This window comes from Ranitomeya variabilis, chromosome 5 (genome assembly GCF_051348905.1).
Source record: "Ranitomeya variabilis isolate aRanVar5 chromosome 5, aRanVar5.hap1, whole genome shotgun sequence".
Classification (NCBI taxonomy): domain Eukaryota; kingdom Metazoa; phylum Chordata; class Amphibia; order Anura; family Dendrobatidae; genus Ranitomeya; species Ranitomeya variabilis.
The window spans coordinates 161,825,998-161,844,184 of NC_135236.1; positions in this window are offsets into that span (position 1 = coordinate 161,825,998).

The following is an 18,187-nucleotide window of genomic DNA, read 5'->3' on the forward strand; positions in this document are numbered from 1 at the left end:
AGCTCATCCTGAATGAGCGGTCACGTGGTACCGCTCATTAAGGTCATGAATATGCGCATATTCATGACCTTAATGAGCGGTATCACATGACCGCTGACGCAGGAAGAAGGGACAGAGCCAGGGGATGTCGGCACGCTGTGCAGTGTGGGACAGGTGAGTATGAGGGATGGAGGGATGAAGGAGGACATAATCCGGCGCGCCATGCAAGATGGGAGCAGGAGCAGGAGCGGGAGCGTGAGAAGGGGGGGAGAGATAAGCCATGCATACAGGGAGGGGGGATATGAGCCATGCATACAGGGGGGTAATATGAGCCATGCATACAGGGGGGAATATGAGCCATGCATACAGGGGGGAATATGAGCCGTGCATACAGGGGGGAATATGAGCCGTGCATACAGGGGGGAATGTGAGCCATGCATACAGGAGGGGGAATATGAGCCATGCATTCAGGAGGGGGAATATGAGCTATGCATACAGGGGGGGAATATGAGCCATGCATACAGGGGGGAATATGAGCCATGCATACAGGAGGGGGAATATGAGCCATGCATACAGGAGGGGGGATATGAGCCATGCATATGGGATGGGAGGGAGATGAGCCATGCATACAGGAGGGGGGTCATTATACAGTATTGAGCATCATGTGGGATCATTATACAGTATGGAGAACTGTGTGTGGCCATTATACAGTATTGAGCATCATGTGTGGCCGTTATACAGTATTGAGCATCATGTGGGATCATTATACAGTATGGAGAACTGTGTGTGGCCTTTATACAGTATGGAGCACTGTGTGGCCATTATACAGAATGGAGCACTGTGTGGCCATTTATACACTATGGAGCATCATATGTGGCCATTATACAGTATTGAGCATCATGTGTGGCCATTATACAGTATGGAGAACTGTGTGTGGCCATTATACAGTATGGAGCATCATGTGTGGTGGCCGTTATACAGTATTGAGCATCATGTGTGGCCATTATACAGTATGGAGCACTGTGTGGCTATATTTTTGTTTGCTTATAATTATTGTATATAAAACAGTGTGATCAGCAGTGCTAAATGGCTGTGATTGGGACGTGGATATGGGTGTGACTAGTTGTGAAATGGGTGTGGTCAGAGGTGTGGTCTAAAATTTGCTGCGGCGCGCGTAGTGCGCCGCAAACTTTATACCTCCTTCCCTTCTTCAAAAGATGGGCGGTATGGTACTGCATTTGTCAGATCATGGCAAGTGCCGCAAATCCCATAGGGAATGAATGAGGCCGAATGCAGTGTTGCTGTAAGTAATCCGTTACGCGGCAGATGCAGAAAAACTGCCGGATCTGCTGCAAAAGGCGACTTTCACATCAGCGATTCTTGCCAAAGTCACTGCCGATAGTGTCATACTCACCAAGGGGGAAGGCAGCACTAAAAGTGCCTAGGGCAGCAGAAACTCTAAATACGGCCCTGGGGGCTACATAATATTCTGTGGGGGGACTGCATTATACTCAGGATACTACATTATATTATGGGGGGCTACATCATACTATATGAGGGGTTACAGTATACTCTATGGGGGGCTGCATTATATTCTGAGGTGGGGCTGCATTATTCTCTCAGGGGACTACATTACATTATGGGGGATACACCATACTATATGAGGGGGCTAAATACAGATACCACTGATGCATATCAGAATAGAACCTCACACAGGGATATACCCTCAATATGGACATAGGTTACAGGGACAAAACTCCAATATTAAATAAATCCTACAACAAACTGGAGTATAAACAACCCATCGGTATAACATAAGTAATGCATTTTATTATAAATAGAACAATACAATTAGGTACACACTACAGGGACAAGGTATACGCAGAGCTAATGTACAAAGGACGTACAACACTGAAAGTCACACCATGGGTATATAAGGCTGGCAGAAAAAACATAACATAACAGCTCCAAATACATATCAGGAGTGATTTGGTATATACTATAAAGTGCATAGTGCTTAATAGAGCAGTACTCATGTATGATATAGCTGCTCACCTAACCAAAATACTGAGCTGCAGACCCTCTACTCATGCCTGTCTTACCCATACATTGGTGCCAGTGTCCGTCCAGCAGCCCCGACGCGCGTTTCGCGTTCGGCTTCCTCGGGGGGCGTGTTTGTGTGTATTATCTGGGCACACTTTAAAGGGCAGAAAACAGCTGTAGCCATTCGCGTTAATTACCGGCGCATGCGTGCCGCCATCGTGGGGATGCGTTGATCATATCCGCCGGCCCTCCCAGTGCTCAGAGCGGGCGGAGAAAAAATCTCCTATAGACGTCACTTCCCGCTCTGTCACTTCCGGGAGCCAGAAGGAACGGTCTGCAGAATCCCACCGTGGCGCGCATGCGCGCACGCCAGAATCGCCATCTTACAGAAGGGAAAAACTGTGGGCAGTGAGTATATATCGTGAATCATAAAAAGGGGGGGGGGGGAGAATAAATAGGAAACAGAGAGTGAGAATCATTGCTATAACGCAATGATACGAAAGTGAAGATTGCAACAATTAAAGAAACCGCTGCAATAAAAATATCAATATCAATTGTGATAATTGCAATAAGAACCGGATATTTATAAATGTTCCGATAAATTGTGCCCATATAGAACTACCACATCCCATTCTAGGGACCACTATAATAATCTATATATGTGGCTATGTGAAAGAAGTGCAGTGACACCTAACCAGAATAACATTGTATATTATTAAACCCACATAAATATCTCCACCTCTACACTGTATCCCACATACATACAGGTATACACCATAAAACCAAATATATCTGGCAACAATAAAAATAATAAAAAAAAACAAAAAACAAAAAAAAAACAGATATTAGTAATGTGAAAACATATACAAACAGGCCACTATATATTCTATTTCCCATACAATAAAGGCGTGTTGTCTCTTCAATAATACAGTACGTCAGATTTCATATTTCGGAATAAGTATCCCTATGGTTTCCTTTCAGGATTTTCTCCATCCGATAGCCAGCTGCTATGATGTCCAGATGAACCATGGATGCCCAGAACAACAGATGACGATGGAAATAGGTACGTATAATACAGATTCTAAAATAATATAAAAACACACAATTTAAAATCCAGAAAAATACCCTACGACAAACCTGACAGAATAAATCTATAGAAAGGACGCAAAACTAAGTTGTTCATTAAGTCCCAACGGGGACATTGTTCCCAATATTGCTATCCACCGACATTCTAATTGCGCGAGTTTTTTTCTGAGATCACCACCTCTTATACCACTTCTCACATGGTCTATACCACAGACCTTCAGATCCTTCGGATTACATGCGTAATATTGTCTAAAGTGGCGTGGTAGCGTTTTTAGAGATGTATAATCTTTTACTTCTTTGGCCGCCATAATGTCCCTAATGTGTTCCCGAGTCCTGATCCTCAGCTCACGTGAGGTCAATCCAACATAGGACAGACCACACGTGCAGCTGGCCATATAGATCACATGTGTGGTGCTACATGATATGTAGTCTGTGATTTTAAATTCCTTTTGACCATCAGCGGAGACAAAAGATAATGCCCTAACATGGTTTCGGCAGGCCAAACAGTCTCCGCATGGGAAGAAACCCCATCTCTTTTTACCAGCACCAAATATGTTTGGAGTCTTAGCTACATAATGACTTTTGACCAACGTCTCTCAGGTTTTTGGATCTTCTTGCTGTCATCAGCGGTTCATCTGAGAGACATTTGGCCAAAATAGGATCTGTTTTCAAAATGAAGATCCAAAAACCTGAGGGACTATGAGGAACATTTTGAGGAGACATTGGCCGATTTTGAAAACAGATCCTATTTTGGCCAAATGTCTCTCAGATGAACCGCTGATGACAGCAAGAAGATCCAAAAACCTGAGAGACATGTTGGTCAAAAGTCATTATGTAGCTAAGACTCCAAACATATTTGGTGCTGGTAAAAAGAGATGGGGTTTCTTCCCATGCGGAGACTGTTTGGCCTGCCGAAACCATGTTAGGGCATTATCTTTTGTCTCCGCTGATGGTCAAAAGGAATTTAAAATCACAGACTACATATCATGTAGCACCACACATGTGATCTATATGGCCAGCTGCACGTGTGGTCTGTCCTATGTTGGATTGACCTCACGTGAGCTGAGGATCAGGACTCGGGAACACATTAGGGACATTATGGCGGCCAAAGAAGTAAAAGATTATACATCTCTAAAAACGCTACCACGCCACTTTAGACAATATCACGCATGTAATCCGAAGGATCTGAAGGTCTGTGGTATAGACCATGTGAGAAGTGGTATAAGAGGTGGTGATCTCAGAAAAAAACTCGCGCAATTAGAATGTCGGTGGATAGCAATATTGGGAACAATGTCCCCGTTGGGACTTAATGAACAACTTAGTTTTGCGTCCTTTCTATAGATTTATTCTGTCAGGTTTGTCGTAGGGTATTTTTCTGGATTTTAAATTGTGTGTTTTTATATTATTTTAGAATCTGTATTATACGTACCTATTTCCATCGTCATCTGTTGTTCTGGGCATCCATGGTTCATCTGGACATCATAGCAGCTGGCTATCGGATGGAGAAAATCCTGAAAGGAAACCATAGGGATACTTATTCCGAAATATGAAATCTGACGTACTGTATTATTGAAGAGACAACACGCCTTTATTGTATGGGAAATAGAATATATAGTGGCCTGTTTGTATATGTTTTCACATTACTAATATCTGTTGTTGTTTTTTTTTGTTGTTTTTTTTTTATTATTATTTTTATTGTTGCCAGATATATTTGGTTTTATGGTGTATACCTGTATGTATGTGGGATACAGTGTAGAGGTGGAGATATGTATGTGAGTTTAATAATATACAATGTTATTCTGGTTAGGTGTCACTGCACTTCTTTCACATAGCCACATATATAGATTATTATAGTGGTCCCTAGAATGGGATGTGGTAGTTCTATATGGGCACAATTTATCGGAACATTTATAAATATCCGGTTCTTATTGCAATTATCACAATTGATATTGATATTTTTATTGCAGCGGTTTCTTTAATTGTTGCAATCTTCACTTTCGTATCATTGCGTTATAGCAATGATTCTCACTCTCTGTTTCCTATTTATTCTCCCCCCCCCCTTTTTTTGATTCACGATATATACTCACTGCCCACAGTTTTTCCCTTCTGTAACATGGCGATTCTAGCGTGCGCGCATGCGTGCCACGGTGGGATTCTGCAGACCGTTCCTTCTGGCTCCCGGAAGTGACAGAGCGGGAAGTGACGTCTATAGGAGATTTTTTCTCCGCCCGCTCTGAGCACTGGGAGGGCCGGCGGATATGATCAACGCATCCCCACGATGGCGGCACGCATGCGCCGGTAATTAACGCGAATGGCTACAGCTGTTTTCTGCCCTTTAAAGTGTGCCCAGATAATACACACAAACACGCCCCCCGAGAAAGCCGAACGCGAAACGCGCGTCGGGGCTGCTGGACGGACACTGGCACCAATGTATGGGTAAGACAGGCATGAGTAGAGGGTCTGCAGCTCAGTATTTTGGTTAGGTGAGCAGCTATATCATACATGAGTACTGCTCTATTAAGCACTATGCACTTTATAGTATATACCAAATCACTCCTGATATGTATTTGGAGCTGTTATGTTGTTTTTTCTGCCAGCCTTATATACCCATGGTGTGACTTTCAGTGTTGTACGTCCTTTGTACATTAGCTCTGCGTATACCTTGTCCCTGTAGTGTGTACCTAATTGTATTGTTCTATTTATAATAAAATTCATTACTTATGTTATACCGATGGGTTGTTTATACTCCAGTTTGTTGTAGGATTTATTATATGAGGGGGCTACAGTATACTCTATGGGGGGGCTGCATTATATTCTGTGGTGGAACTGCATTCTCTCAGGGGACTACATTTTATTCTGTGGTGTGTTGCATTATACTATATGAGGGGGGCTGCATTATACCCTATGGGGGTGCTACATCATATTCTATGGTGGGGACTGCGTCATACCTGAGGGGGTTGCATTATATTTTGTGGGGTGCTGCATTATATTCTATGAGAGGGGACCGCATTATATTTTATGAGGGGGCTACCCCAACCCTTGCTACATAATTAAGACGTGAACTACTTTATATTATACCCTGATATTAGCGCTTTTTACCGCACAATTGGTGGTCTTGTATCTATTTCTATGTAGCTACATAATGGGCCCCAAGAATGATTTTCTCTGGTGGGCCCAAGGTGCTCCAGTCCGACGCTGCCGGTACCAGCCACTATTCAAGCACCCGGTACCTTCCGGCCAGCTCTTCAGTATCCGCTAACCCTGCTGTTCCATCTGTTCCACTGGGACAGCCGCCACAAGTACGGGGTCTAACTGGAGGTAGCACCCGTGTCCTCCAGACATTCCACTCTGTCCCTGTTCAAGGGGACTTACTACGGGTGTTTGGGGCTCACGCAGTAACGCCCCCTTCGGAGCCCTCCGCACCGTGGTCTAGTGGTTCCACATCTAACCTCAATAAATGCGAATGTGAACTTCTACATCTGTGCCTCCATTTCAATTCGTTACACATACCAGGACAGGGTTGAGGAGGCCATGAATTCCAGTATATGGATGAGGGGCCATGCATACCAGGATAGGGATGACAGGACCATGCATACCAGGATAGGGATGACAGGGCCATGCATACCAGGATGGGGTTGAGGAGTCTATGCATACCAGGATAGGGCTGAGGAGGCCATGCATACCAGGACAGGTATAAGTTGGCCATGCACTCAAGGATGGGTATGAGGAGGCCTTACATACCAAGATAGGGATGAGAAGGCCATGCATACCAGGCTTATCCTCAAGTTAATAAGTTTTCCCAGTTTTTTGTGGTAAAATTAGGTGCATCGGCTTATATTCGGGTTCGGTTATACTCGAGTATATATGGTATTTTTGCCCTAAGTCACTCATTCTTTGGTATCTACTTGAGCATCTGAAGAGATTGTACAGTTGTTTAACTGGCCTTTAAGCTCAGTAGAATTTATTTTACTTATTAATATCTAGTACCGTAACTACCTGACTACTGCTGCATAGTGGAAAGTGCATAGTGTACTATTTACCGAACAGTAGCATTATTAGACAGATTACCCTCTGGTAAAAGTTTAGTAGGGTACACATCAGTGCTAAATGATTGAAAAGAGTGAGATGTTGCTTTTTCATTGTGAGAGTGAAAGCAGATGTTTGAAGCATCTTGATTTGCATGCCGTGATCCCACAACCCATAAGTTTTTGCCCGACTTTTGATAAAAGTCCTTAGTCTGTTGTTTTAACTCTTTCTAGACTTCTCAGATTGTGAATACTGGCTTCAGCCTCTCAAGATATAGTAAAATGTTGGGCATGTAATAATGTGTAAGAGGCAGAGAATTATATGGATGTCCGTAATAAATGAGCCAGCAAAGATCAATATGATGGACATGGACCCCTAGTCTGCTGAATATTTCAGAACATCTATTAATTTCTGCTAAGCATTACACTGCTATCCCACATATTTCCTTCAAAATGCAGACATATTTCCATATGTGGGATAATCTAACAACCCTTCACTTCCCATTATTATTTTAAATTACAACACAAACTAGATAAATTAGATTTCTCCTCTAAGTATTTTCAAGCAAAGAGAACTCTCCATATTTATCTTCCTACGTAAATTAATTTTCCTGAGAGCAGAAAAGGTCTGAAAAGCACAGGATACCTCCAGTATAGAATGTTACAATCACTATATGGAAGTCTTTAGAAGCTTGGATTTCAATTTCCAGCAGCAGAGTGTAAAATGAACTGGGATATAATGGTATCTGAAGCTTGGTGTCAGATTGAAAGACAACTGTCCATCTTCCATTCATTTATTTGAGCATTCCCTCCCTTTTTATGTGATTGTCAGCCTTGGCAGGCACACACAGCTCTTCTGCAGCAGAGGAAATGGGGAAGCAGACCTCTGAGACCTCCATTGTGCTTACTGTATAGCAATACTGTTCAAGAACATTCTACTGTCTCTCCTGCCTCTCTTCGTGTATTACGCAGGGTGATAACTGTACTTCTCATTTACCAGCCATCATCATTTGCAATCTCTAATTAAAAAAAAAAAAAAAAATCAGTGTACAATCTGTTACCAGCAATGAATTGCATTGCTCCTTTTTTTATTTTTTATTTTTTGCTAGGAAATGTAAGTGATTACAAGATTGTTTCATTCATTAATCAGGACCCTTGTCTAGAGATCTGAGATTCAGAACCTTTGTAATATAATTTTGTAATTTTAAGTACAGCAATTAGATGATTGTGAAATGAAAGAATGGTTGCTCCATTGCTCATATCAGACAGTAAAACATCTATACATTTTACATCTGCTATTATCTACTTTTAGAGTTACTTGTACCCTTTCATTATCATTAACATTCAGAGCTAAATTGTTTTGGTATGCAATTGTCAGTGTTTAGTAAATTTACTTATGATATCTCTTAGGGCATGAAGAGGTAACTTACCTTCTACCCATTGACGTGAGTCAGGTGACTTATGGATGAGACATCATCAGTTTTGAAGCATCAATCACATAACTCGGCAGCTCAATGATTAGATGACTAACTGACCAAATTGCTTAGATCTTTAAGATTATCAAAACCTAAAGAAAATCCCTTTAGGCTGTGTGCACACGTAGCATATTTTTCGCGTTTTTTTCGCGTTTTTTTGCTATAAAAACGCTATAAAACCGCGAAAAAAACGCTACCATTAAGCATCCTATGTAATAGAATGCATTCCGCATTTTTTGTGCACATGCTGCATTTTTTTCCTGAGCGGAATCGCATTCCAGAAAAAAAACGCAGCATGTTCATTAAAATTGCGGAATCGCGGCGATTCTGCACCCATAGGAGGGCTGTGCACACCATGCGGGAAGTAAGCAGATCATGTGCGGTTGGTACCCAGGGTGGAGGAGAGGAGACTCTCCACCACGGACTGGGCACCATATAATTGGTAAAAAATAAAAGAATTAAAATAAAAAATAGCGATATACTCACCTTCGATGTCCCCCGCAGTCTTCCGGCCTCTCCGCTGCACGCTGCCGCCTCGGTTCCTATAGCTGCTGGGCCGTGAAGGACCTGCGATGACGTCACGGTCTTGTGATTGGTGGCGAGACCGCATGTGACCGGTTACGTGACCAATCACAAGACCATGACGTCATCGCAGGTCCTTCACCGCGCAGCAGCTATAGGAATGGACGCCGCTGAGGTCTGCAGGTGAGTATAACCATGTTTTTTATTTTTTATTATTTTTTAACATTCTACCTTTTACTATAGATGCGGCATAGGCTGCATCTATAGTATAAAGTTGGTCACACTTGTCATGAATAAGACCCTTGTGGGTCGAAACGTTGGGTTTGGTCGAATCTGAATTCATTGTGTTTCTGTTCACTTCATGGCAATCTTTTTCTGTAATAAACGTATTGAACACTTTTTTTGCATCATAACTAATCAGAGTGTGCGGTAATTTTTTGGCTACATGACACTTGTCAAACACTATGTTTGACAAGTGTGATCAACCTGTCAGTCAGTTTTCCAAGCGATGCTACAGATCGCTTGGAAAACTCTAGCATTCTGCAAGCTAATTATGCTTGCAAAACGCTAGTTTTCTGCAGGTATATGCATGCCTAATTCTGCATGCGATATACCCGCGGCAGGAGGCGCAGAATTGCCGCGGAAATTTCCGCGGCAATTCTGCAACGTGTGAACTTAGCCTTAAGGCCAATTTCATGAGTCCAACATTTATGTTCTGTGTATGGATTGCAATGTGGGTCTTCTAATTTAAACTGAAGGACATCATAGTGTAGTGCATCGGCAGCACACTTATGCAGTGAAGAGGCAGTGACCCAGCAAAGTTTCAAACAAAAATCTCTCTAATGCGTTCACTTCACAGCATTAATGTCCAACTCATATAAACATAGCACACAATAAACTCCGGATCACAGCCAGGAACCATATCCTCTAGTTTGCAATCACTAAACATGCCAGTCCACCTCTGACTAGTTACCGTGGGTGACTGCACTGCTGTTCACGCTGTGGGTGCCAGGCATCTCAGCTCCCTGGCTGCTTGGCTCCGCTTGCCTGTGTTGCCTCACACAGGAGCTCTGCAGAGCCAACTGCTCTGCCCTCTAGCATACATCAGACTCACACTGACTCTGACCCTGACACAAATAGAACATATACTGCAGGGTTTTTAACTAGAACCTGTGGCCTTCAGCCACATGGAAAACCTGAGCCGGAATGAAACAGACTGCACGACTACCATCCTGCAGTCTATTTAAAAAACACAAAAGCCCAGAACAGGTTTTCCCAAAATCTGCCTTGGACAACCAGCATGTCCAAGACCTATACTCACTTTAGTCTGCATTGCAACCACAGCTATGCCTGTGAATGCAATGCGCTCTCATGGCCTCATTACGCCTCTGTGCGCATTCTGGGGGGAACATACAGTGACCTTCACAATAGTTATAATGAAGTTGTGAGATCATGTTGGAGACATACGGTGAGTTTGGACATGACAAGCCCTAATGTATGTCTGACTTGTGACATCTCTCTAAACAAGTGCTCAAGTGTTCATTGACAAAGTGGTATCAGGGCTGGGGTATGTGCACTATCTATTAGAGGGATTAGTTAATATTAGATGTGTACTTTTCATGGAAGCCTGGCAGCTGTTAACAGGGTTTCCAGAGAGTCTTAGTTCAAGTTACTCCACTTACCAGGAGTTAGTTTGGTCTTCATCCTTTAATCCCTATACAAGAATCTGGACTTACATAGGGATCAATGGACAGGGGACATTGCATCGGCTGCTGACCGGTTGAGCAAGTTGAAGTCAAGTAGGGTCATCACACAGGGTCAATGGCAAGAGAATCTCTCCCCCCATGTGCTCACCCACCTATCCACTCTCTCTTTCCTCATGTCCTGACTTCTTCTGTCTGTGCTCTCTTCTTTGACCTGTCTACTCTACGTGCTATCTCCTGTCTGCTGTCTCTCTCCTTCCTGTGCTGTGTACTCCCCTCATGTGCTGTCCCGTTTGAGCTGTCTCCCCCCTGTACTCTCTCCCCATCCGCTGTCTTCTCCTCTCATGTCATTTCTTCTTTGACCTGTGTACCCCATGTGCTCTCCCCCTTGTCTGCTCTCTCTCATCTGCCCCCGGGATCAGCTGAATGATTCACTGCGCCTGTGCGGAATTCACGCAGGCGCAGTAAATCAGACCACCGCCATCTTTGTGCAGACAGATAGCAGTGGTCACATTAAAGCTGCGCATGCGCTCCTCCTGTACAAAGATGTCAGTGGTTAGTGAATCATTTGGCTGATACCGGCAGCAGCGTGTTTGTGACGGTGTTCCGCTGGTGTTACTGTGCAAGAGGTTGCGTATGGCATATACACTGTGTGTGTGTGTGGTGCGTATAGCGTATACAGTGTGTGTGTGTGTGTGTATGTGTGTGTGATGCGACGGTGTTCTGCTGGTAGTATCATGCAAGAGGTTGGTACCTTCAGCAGTTTCCATATTGAGATACCCATCACTTGGGTGTCCCAATATGGAGGTCGGTGAACTTCCGCCGCTTGGAATTCTGGGATCAGGACACATCTGGACGGAAAAGAATGTGAAGACATTGCAAGGTAACTATATATTAAGATGAGTCCCACCAATGGCTTCAGTAGAGGCATAATTATATTACCAGCTCACTGCAGCAAAATTCATGTGGACAGGATAAGGATAGCTAATATCAGCAATCTAAAAGGAAACTGTCACACGCTGACTACGTCCAGTAGAGACCATGGTATTAGTATGGAGCCACACTCACTCTTGAAGTAGTGGCTGTGAGAGAAGAAAAATATTCTCACTTTTTCACTCTTAGTGCACCACAATTAATACAGAGACAAAGGTGAGGGAGACCGACACTTATTATGCCAAATAGCCCCTGCATCACAGTCAACTAAAGGCTGAAGATTCAGATTCATCACAGCTTTTAAAGCAGAATTCTTGCATAGAAAGCTATGAAAAGCTACAAAATGTCTGTACAACAGGAGGATGCACAAAACTTTGCGATTGTTTTGGGGTCATTTTCACCACTATTTCACCCATATCCGACAAGGTGGGCTGAGCTAATGGGGGAGGAGTGTGGTGACACCTGATTGTCAAATTCTTGATGGACGCGGATGTTTCCTACACAGGAACTGAATTATGATTTGTGTTTCAACGCTTACGAAAGTGCATGCTACTTCATGCCTAACCTGATTCATTAAAAGCAAGACAATTAATTAAATAGGCACCTTGTGCTCTACCTCGCTTCCACAAGAACAATGCCAGTCTTGATAATTCGGGGCCTTATTGCCTGCTAGAGCATAACCCCAATAAGCACCAAAGGATGCCTATGTATTTCTTGTGTACAGACAATAATGTACTGTTATATAGATATGTTATGTTTAACAAATGCATCTGTTCCCAAGTTCTACAGTGTAAAGCTCCAGAAGGACTTTTAATTAAAAAAGGAAAAGAATAGTAGCTAAATAGGAATTGTAAATATATCCGTCGGTAGGCTATTTGTGCAATCTCTGCACTGATCCATCTAATTTACAGTTCTTGGTGCTCAAAATTCTCATTATGTATGACCTTAATTAATGATCAGGAAACTTTCACTTAGACAATTGATCGATGCTTCATTATAGCTTTGTAACCTACCAATCAATGGCTTCTTAGGTCCAAAAGATAAAGAACCATTTTGAAAATGAAGAGGTGAGCTAAGGTAAGGTTGTATAACATTTACAATGTTCAACTTAAATTACTTTTACAAAGCTATACTTGACCTTTTGAGACTGATCATCGTATCGGACTCAAGGGACAACAAGTAAAATAAGAAAATAGAGCATATTGAGAGACCTCTCCAGAAAATACAACAGAAACAATGATTTATTCTTGAAGTTAAAAAGAGTTTGGCTTCTTTCCTGTAACAGTTTGGGATAAAAGCTTAAGAAACATTTATTTATAACAGATATATTGCCTACTTTAATGTGCAAATGTTAGGTGTGTGTTTTTGTATTTGTGACCATAAACTTGAACATGGCTGAAAGAATACCTATCATACAGACTAGAAGAAGAGCATAAAACAGGTACTGGACGCAGCAGGGGATATATACCCAACTATGTAAATTGGTGTATATAGTCGCTTATGGGATGAGTAGTATACATCTGCTGGGTGGATGAATGGTAGACCATTCAGAGAAATTGTGGAGACCAAACAAGAGAAAGCCGAACATGTGATCAAGACAATATGGGACACGAAAGTATACAAAGATAAAATACTTTTATCAACAAAGTGGTAGAGGGTAGCACCGCATATAAAAGGTGCCCGCACCATTGATAAAAGGAGAGAACATACTCATGTTCAATAAAACAATAATTGTACAACCCAAGCCCCAAGGTAATACATAGATGCTGTATATTGATTTAAATATATATCATGTGATGTTATGTGCTACAGTGTGCACCAAAAATGTATCTAAGTATATAAATACTGTACATACAGAATGTGTTGTGCCCCATGAGCAGTTTGAAAGCTCGCGACTGGAAGAAAAGGAAGAAGATATATAAAGGTCAGAGTGCAAGTTCTCTTTAAGTACAATGGCAAATGGTTACGTGGAGGGATCAGCCATATTAAGCCTAAGATCTGTGCAGTAAAGTTAAAGGACTGACTCAATGAGATAAAGCTCAGTTAGTACTGGACTAGAAGTAATAGTGGTAAAATGCGGTTCAAGTGAGACAAGGGAGGTAGTGAGGGTATGGAGCGATTCCTATGGGGCTCAGGATACAATCAAACCTAAGGCACAATGAGGAGAAAATGGATTACCTGGGTGGAAGGTGGCTCAGGTGCGGCGCACATCCCAATCCGTTTCGGACTGTATCCTTTGTCAGGGAATGTTCCTGTGCAGTAGCAGCTGTCGGTGTGTAAAGAGATCTGATAGCTGCTGTTGCGCAGGAGCTGGTGGCGCCATCTTGGAGGAGGCAATTTCTTTTTCTTTTCCAGCAAGATGGTGCTACCGGCGCCTGCACAATAGCAGCTATCAGATCTCTATACACACCGACAGCTGTTACTGTGCAGGCGCGGTGGGGGCCATTTTCAAATTGATTTTTTTTCGGTACTTGCTCCATAACATCAAGAAAGAACAGTTATTATTAGGACCCTAACATGCAATTATGCTGTAGCACAGGTAACACGGCTGGCACCTGCCTGCAGAAGGCTTTTTTTTTCTTCAGTATGTACAGGTATTCATTATGCAAGCAAGGGGGCAGGTCACTGAGGGATCAGTGACCTGTCAGCAGTCTGCATTATGAATACCTAATCAGAGTACCACATAAAGAACCCCCCTCCAGATCCATCCCAGGGCACAAGTATATCATTAACTAAAAACTGAAAATATAGATTAAACAACAGCCACAAGATGGATTTCATCTGTGAGAGAGGGCCAGGTGTTGTGAACTCTATTTTTGGGCTCCCTCTAGTGGTCACAAGCGGTACTGTGTAGTGTTGTCTTTCTGCAGGTTGGCAGCATCAGCTGGTTCGTTATCCTTGGTTGGTTTCCTATTTAGCTCACCTGGATACTCAGTTCCTTGCCTGCTCTCAATGTATTCAGTGCTCTTCAGATTCCTTGTGACTACCTTGCTCCCAGTCTCTCCAAGACAAGCTAAGTTTTTGTTTGTTTATTTTTTTATTATCAGCATTCATCATGTTTCTTGTCCAGCTTGCTAAAATGTGATTTCCTCGCTTGCTGGTTGCTCTAGGGGACTGAGTTTCTCCCTCCACACCGTTAGTTGGTGCGGGGGTTCTTGAAATCTCAGTGTGGATATTTTGTAAGGGTTTTTTACTGACCGCACAGACCCCTTTTCTATTTTCTGCTATCTAGTATTAGTGGGCCTCATTTGCTGAATCTGCTTTCACCCCTGTGTATGTGCCTTCCTCTTACCTCACCGTTATTATTTGTTGGGGGCTTCTATATCTTTGGGGATTATTTCTCTGGAGGCAAGTGAGGTCTTTCTTTCTCTCTAGGGGTAGTTAGTTCCTCAGGCTGGCCCGAGACGTCTAGGATTTTAGACACGTTCACCGGCTACCTTTAGTGTGTTGGATAGGTTCAGATTTGCGGTCAGTCCAGTTTGCCACCTCTCTAGAGCTTGTCCTATGTTTTGTTACTTAGCTGGAGTATTTTGTGATCCTCAACCACTAAGGATCATAACAGTAGAGCAGGCCAAAAAGTTTTTAATGCATCGTAGAAGTGGGATAAAAAGAAGACCTGAGTACATTTTTTTTTTTCCTCCCGCTTTTCCTTTGCTGCAGTCTGTTTAGCTTCTTTCATCCCCTTGATCTCTGGGTGGTTTTGAGCTCAGCTGCAGACATGAATGTTCAGACTCTGGCTTCTAGTGTGGATCATCTTGCTGCACAGGTGCAAAGTATTCAGGATTTTGTTATTCATAGCCCTATGTCTGAACCAAAAATACCCATTCCTGAGTTGTTTTCTGGAGATAGATCTAGGTTTCTAAATTTTAAGAATAATTGTAAGTTATTTCTATCTCTGAGACCTCGTTCCTCTGGTGATTCCGCTCAGCAAGTTAAAATTGTTATCTCCTTGTTACGTGGCGACCCTCAAGATTGGGCTTTCTCTCTGGCGCCAGGAGATCCAGCATTGCTTAATGTAGATGCATTTTTTCTGGCTCTTGGACTGCTTTATGAGGAGCCTAATCTTGAGAATCAGGCAGAAAAAGCGTTGCTGGCTATCTCTCAAGGTCAGGATGAAGCAGAGGTGTATTGTCAAAAATTTCGGAAATGGTCGGTGCTTACTCAATGGAATGAGTGTGCCCTGGCTGCAAATTTCAGAGAAGGTCTTTCTGAGGCCGTTAAGAATGTTATGGTGGGGTTTCCCACCCCTACAAGTCTGAGTGATTCTATGGCTTTAGCCATTCAGGTTGATCGGCGTTTGCGGGAGCGCAAATCTGCTCATCCTTTGGCGGTATTTTCTGAACAGAGACCTGAGTCTATGCAATGTGACCGAACTCTGACCAGAATTGAGCGACAAAGTCATAGACGTCAAAATGGGTTGTGCTTTTACTGTGGTGATTCTACTCATGTTATCTCAGCATGCTCTAAACGCTTAAAAAAAATCGCTAAACCTGTCACCATTGGTACTATGCAGCCTAAATTTATTTTGTCTGTTACTTTGATTTGTTCTTTGTCATCCTACCCGGTTATGGCTTTTGTGGATTCGGGTGCTGCCCTGAATCTGATGGATTTGTCATTTGCCAGGCGCTGTGGTTTTGTCCTGGAGCCTTTGGAATTTCCCATTCCTCTGAGGGGAATTGATGCTACGCCATTGGTTGAGAATAACCTCAGTATTGGACGCAAATGACCATGTGCATGACTCCTGTACATCAGGAGGTGATTCGCTTTCTTGTTCTGCATAATTTGCATGATGTTGTCGTTTTGGGTCTGCCATGGCTGCAGGCTCATAATCCAGTTTTAGATTGGAAAGCTATGTCTGTGTCAAGTTGGGGTTGTCAGGGAATTCATGGCGATGCTCCGTTGGTGTCTATTGCTTCTTCCACTCCTTCTGAGGTCCCTGAGTTTTTGTCTGACTACCAGGATGTATTTGATGAGCCCAGGTTCAGTGCCCTGCCCCCTCATAGGGATTGTGACTGTGCTATAAATTTAATTCCTGGTAGTAAATTCCCTAAGGGACGACTTTTTAATCTGTCTATACCAGAGCATGCCGCGATGCGGAGTTATATAAAGGAGTCTTTGGAGAAGGGACATATTCGCCCATCCTCTTCCCCTCTTGGTGCAGGATTTATTTTTGTGGCCAAGAAGGACGGTTCGTTGAGACCTTGTATAGATTATCGTCTTCTGAATAAAATCACAGTCAAATTTCAGTATCCTTTACCACTATTGTCTGATTTGTTTGCTCGGATTAAGGGTGCCAGTTGGTTCACCAAGAGAGATCTCCGTGGTGCGTATAACCTTGTGCGCATTAAGCAGGGAGATGAATGGAAAACAGCATTTAATACGCCTGAAGGCCATTTTGAGTACTTGGTGATGCCTTTTGGACTCTCTAATGCTCCTTCTGTGTTTCAGTCCTTCATGCATGACATCTTCCGAGAATATCTGGATAAATTTATGATTGTTTATCTGGATGACATTTTGGTCTTTTCTGATAATTGGGAGTCCCATGTGAAGCAGGTCAGGATGGTGTTTCAGGTCCTGCGTGCTAATGCTTTATTTGTGAAGGGCTCAAAATGCCTCTTCGGAGTACAGAAGGTCTCCTTTTTGGGTTTTATTTTTTCTCCTTCTACTGTGGAGTTGGACCCAGTCAAGGTCCATGCTATTCATGACTGGACTCAGCCCATGTCTGTTAAGAGTCTTCAGAAGTTCTTGGGTTTTGCTAATTTTTACCGTCGTTTCATCGCTAATTTTTCTAGCGTGGTTAAACCTTTGACGGATTTGACCAAGAAGGGCTCTGATGTTACTAATTGGTCTCCTGCGGCCGTGGAGGCCTTTCGGGAGCTGAAGCACCGGTTTTCTTCAGCTCCAGTCTTATGTCAGCCAGATGTCTCTCTCCCCTTCCAGGTCGAGGTTGATGCTTCTGAGATTGGAGCAGGGGCTGTTTTGTCGCAGAGAAGCTCTGATGGCTCTGTGATGAAGCCATGTGCTTTCTTTTCAAGAAAGTTTTCGCCTGCCGAGCGGAATTATGATGTTGGTAATCGGGAGTTGTTGGCTATGAAGTGGGCATTTGAGGAGTGGCGACATTGGCTCGAAGGAGCTAAACATCGCGTGGTGGTCTTGACTGATCACAAAAATCTGATTTACCTTGAATCTGCCAAGCGCCTGAATCCTAGACAGGCTCGTTGGTCGTTGTTTTTCTCCCGTTTCAACTTCGTGGTCTCATACCTGCCTGGTTCGAAGAACGTGAAAGCTGATGCACTTTCTAGGAGTTTTGTGCCTGACTCTCCGGGAGTTTCTGAGCCAGCTGGTATTCTCAGAGAGGGAGTGATTTTGTCTGCCATTTCCCCAGATTTGCGACGAGTGCTGCAGAAATTTCAGGCGGATA